We start from the raw sequence: 5,116 nt of genomic DNA on the forward strand, positions 1-5,116 counted from the left end.
TGCCTAAGGCACATTGCTTCCAGCTACTACAGGTAATATCCATCTAAAGGTGAACGACAGCAAGTGGCCAACATGGGTATTTAACTTTATCTCTATTAATATAATTCGTTTGGAATATTGAATTTATTTTAAATGAAAAAGTGGTATGTAATTTTCGCTATCAACTTATATTGGCAGGCTATGAGATAAGTAAGGACCGTTTTCATGAAATGTTGGCAGTTTTCCATTCAGTTAACGAAGAGGGCCATGACCTCAAACCTGGCCGAATGTATAAATTCTATTCTGAAAGGAACACGTCATTTACCGATAACATCAGTTGTGCGAGAGACATATTTTCATTTAGCGGCACTATTTCTGAAATGAGCAGCGAGTTATGCAGGCCAAATGCAGGGAGACCATGTATGGTGCGCAAAGGTATTGCAAGAAATTAACAAGGCGAAGGCACGGGTGAACACTATGCACACAATGTGTCACGATTGAGACAACTTGTGGTTTCGTGTGACAGAGTTTGACAAACTGCACCAAGGTATTATTGGCAGGCAATATTGTGTACACTTAAGAAATAAGACTTGCAATTGTGGGAGGTTTGACGCACTTCGTTATCCATGCGCTCATGTAATTGCAGCTTGTCAAAGTCTTCGTCTGGATCCCATGAGCTATGTCGACGACGTGTACAAATTGGAATAAATGTACAACATGTGGAGACACATATTCCCACCGGTCCCAGATGAGCGTAAGTGGCCCTCTGTATCGTTTGCTCCGTTTAAGCTGTTACCGGATAGAGAGTTGCGGCGTAAACTAAAGGGTCGACCTTGCTTGACTAGAATACGCAACAATATGGATATCCGAGAAACAACCAATCAACAGAAGTTATGTGGATGGTGTAGGAACCCAGGCCATACAAGTAGATCATGTCCAAATCGCAATAGTTGATAGTTGTTGTAATTGTCAATATATTGTATTATTTATATTTTATTACATGAAATAATATAAAAATATTCAAAATATTGCTTTATTTAAAATAATTTTCATTTTATTAAAAATATAAAAGTAAATTATAATTACTTTATTTAAAACAACCTTTTATATTATCACATGAAATAATATAAAAATATTCAAAATGTTGCCTTATTTAAAATAATTTTCATTTTATTAACAATATAAAAGTAAATTACAATTACTTTATTTAAAACAGCCTTTTATCTAATTACATGAAATAATATAAAATATTCAAAATGTTGCCTTATTTAAAATAATTTCCATTTTATTAAAAAATATAAAAGTAAATTACAATTACTTTATTTAAAACAACCTTTTATCTAATTACATGAAAAATATAAAAAGATTCAAAATGTTTGTACAAATATATTAAAATAAAAAATCAATGTCCGTGCCGGTCGGATTCAGTGCCACATGGAGGTCCTCGACGGTTACACGTTGGATTCCTCCTTTGTCTAGCTTCTGGCGAGGGTTGTGCTTGCTCCGGCGAGGATTCTGGTTGTGGGTGTTGGGAGGATGACCCGCCTTGATAGAACAGTGACTGTGGAGGTGTTTGCATCATTAATGGCGGAGGTGTTTAAAACCCATAAGGTGATGGGGATTGGTAAAAAGAAGAGCTCCCCGACGGCCCCTCCTGCGATCCGTTGTACGACGGCTGCCTATAGATCAGCGGTCCACTCGATATAGATCAGAAATGGAGATGAACCGGGCCATGCACTCCAACCTGCCATAGGACTAGAAAAAGGAAACATATAAGGGCTAGGATACATAAAAGGGCTAGGATACGTACTTGGCATCATCTGAAGAGGCTGTGCTGTGGGTGTCGAAGGTTGAACTGTTGGGCCCGGTGACTGTGTAGTCCTGTTGCTAGGTCGGGTGATTGTGTGGGCGCTGTTGATGGGCCTACGTCGTCGTCCCTTCTTCTAAGATTTAAAGGGCCACGTCGTTCCCTTTGGACACGCAATTGCCGCTGCCTCTCCTCTTCTGACAGTAAATATGGCTTGCCATGGATCCTAAACTATGGCATGTATTCCGGCACGCGCGCCAACTCTGGAACGATAATCGGTTCCCGAGTAGGTATATAATCATACCGATCTTCCCACATTTGGATATAGTGTGACCAGAATCTCGGCCAATCTGTATGCAATTGCCGTAAGTCGATTTTGTGATGATCATCCAACACCTCAGGTGTCACAAGAATCGGTTGTCGGAATCCAAATTGTCGTAATACTCTGTCTGATTGGTGCATCTCCACAATAGCAAAGTTGACCAATGGGACCTTCACGTGCCAAGTGTTCGGATTTTGCAAGTATTCATCCGGAATTACTGCCTGAATTGTCGAATCCTCGTATGGTGTCCATTGAAACTATATAAAAATGATGGAAATATTAGTTAAATAAAAATTACTAAATACTAAATACTAAATACGAATCCACTATTTTATTATGTATGTATATATATTTTTAATACTTACTTGTGCTTCCGATCGTTGATCTAATAGAAGCCGTATATCTTCAAGACAGGTAGGTAATCGAGCATAACTTGCCGAATGATTCCAAATTAAATAAATTTTTAGCATACGATTATATTTTAAATCTACGTAATAATTGTAAAATCTAATATAAAATTTACCTCGTTATGAGTGGGAATGTATATGGGTGGTCCACTCGAGGACGTAAAAATGGAAAGCGAAACCGTGCCCATGATTGCAGTAGTGATAGGCAACCTCCGATTTTCACTTTATTCGGTCGCGTAGCCCCGCACATCTCCCGGTACAGTGTTGCCAACACGGCAGACCCCCAACTAAATTCACCAGCTGCTCTAAAATCAACGAGTTTCAGCAGCCATCACAGATGTAGAAGGTTTTGTGACAAGTCTGGCATCAAATAACCTCCAATTATTTGAAGAATGTATGCTCGAGCATATCGAATTTTTTCTAGTTCGGTAGAATCATCATCCGGCTCCAGAAATGTGTCTCATAACCAGCCCATCTCGATCCGACCTTCGTTAATATTGTCCGGAATAGCACCCAAAAGCTCGTAGCATACCGCTCCCCAATCAGCAGAATGAACGGACCCAGTGACTGCGTCCCCGTCCACCGGCAATCCTAATTGCAAATGCACGTCTTCCAAAGTGATAGTGCACTCTCCATATGGAAGATGAAATGTGTGCGTCTCAGGTCTCCACCTTTCTATCAACACACTAATAAGTTTCGGGTCCAACTTGCACCCCCGGCCTATCATCGCCACATGCCAAAAACCCGCTTCCCGTAGGTAATCCTCTATCAACGGTGATGGAGGATCAGTCATGTTACGGATATAGCATTGCAATATCCGATCTATAGACTTTTATAAGAAATAATAAAATAAAAATTATTTAAATTTGCATAAATGACAAAAATCTTAAATAATATTTAAATATTAAATTTAACACTTACCATTTGCATTTGTTCAACGGATATGTGTTTATCATCAAAGCGAATTAATTCTCCGGCCATTGCTAACACGATCAAATTTTTTTATTTTAAAAAATAAATCTAGAAAAAATAAAATTAGAGCTTTTTTGAAAAAAATTAACGAGTTTTGAGAGGAATTTAAGAGAAATTTGAGAGATTTGAGAGGAATTTGAGAGAATACTGAAAGATTGAAGATTGAAAGGATTTAAGTGTGAAAAAAATGAAAGGGGTGGGGGGTTTTATAGTTTTTTTTGGACCGTTGGGGGGTTACCAATGGTCAAAAAAGTAGCCGTTGCTACTGTTCAAACACGGGGAAAACGCTTCCTCAAGGAAGCGCTTTGCTTACGTGGACAGAAAGCGCGCCCTCAAGGAAGCATTTTCTGTCCACGTATGCAAAGTGCTTCCTTGAGGAAGCGTTTTCTTGCTTTTTCCCCTGATAACACGCTGACGTGGACGCGTTTTGTAAAAACTGGCCCATTTCGGTTAATAATTTTTGACCTGGCCCATTTCGGTAAATTTAAAAAAAACAGGGCTTTTATTGGTAATTTGCCCATTAAAATAAATAATTTATTTTCTTGAATTAACAACTAAAAATTATTTCCTTAAAAAAATTTACCTTTTTTTTCCTTCCCTCCCTCTTCTTCTCCTTCTCTTTTTTTTTCTTCCATCACCGATGCTGCCTCCTCATTCTTCTCCTTCTTCTTCTTCTCTTCTCCTTCCCCCTTTCTTCTCCTTCACTCACACACAGAAACAAATTTGGGACCATTATAAGGTCCCCAAAGATATAAGAAAACAAAACATGGGAGCATTGATGTGTCCCATCGGTGCAGGGTGCCGCCCCTGGCAGCCCAACCACTGGTGCCGCCTATGGGATGCCCTCAACCCTTATTTTATTATTTTTTTCGACCTATTTGTTTTTTTTTACCTGTACATGTCAGAAAATTGAGGGTGGTATTGCCTATGCACCACCCTCCATCACTTGGAATAGTCCATTTTCGTATATAATTTTGAAGGCAGCCTATTTTGATTTTTTTTAATATTATTATAGTAAAAATCCCTAAATTCCCATAACGCCCTTATTCATAATAAAAGAGTGTTGATAATTAATTCCTAATGACTACAAATTACTACAATATCCCTATTTTCTTCTAATGGGTGCCTTTAGGAGTTGATTTTATAATATATTAAGAATATTACCTCGCATTGTGTGATTTGACTTTTTATAATTGATTTATTTTTATTTCTAATTAAATTTATTTTTAATCAATTTATTTGATTTTTAAACATCTTATATATAAAGTTTCACAAAATAAATTCTAAAATTTGATTTTCTTTAAGTGAAATAAAAAATAACATTACTTAAAAATTGAATTGAAAATAGAAAATATTTAGGTGTTTGCCAGTAAAATATTTTCCGAAAAATAATTTTTGGAAAACGATTTATTTTTCTAGATATGATTTACTTTTCTAGTGTTTGGATGAATCTGTGTAAATTATTTTATATTGTTTGGCAAATTTCCTGAAAATATTTCATAAAAGTTGTTTTAAATGTAACAAATATATATTTAAGAATTTATCATCTTTTCATTGTTTAATTGAGTTTATTATATATATTAATAAATTTATATTTTAAATTTTTTTTACATATATTGCGATGATTTA

Source organism: Gossypium hirsutum, chromosome A10 (assembly GCF_007990345.1).
Source record: "Gossypium hirsutum isolate 1008001.06 chromosome A10, Gossypium_hirsutum_v2.1, whole genome shotgun sequence".
In the NCBI taxonomy this organism is placed as follows: domain Eukaryota; kingdom Viridiplantae; phylum Streptophyta; class Magnoliopsida; order Malvales; family Malvaceae; genus Gossypium; species Gossypium hirsutum.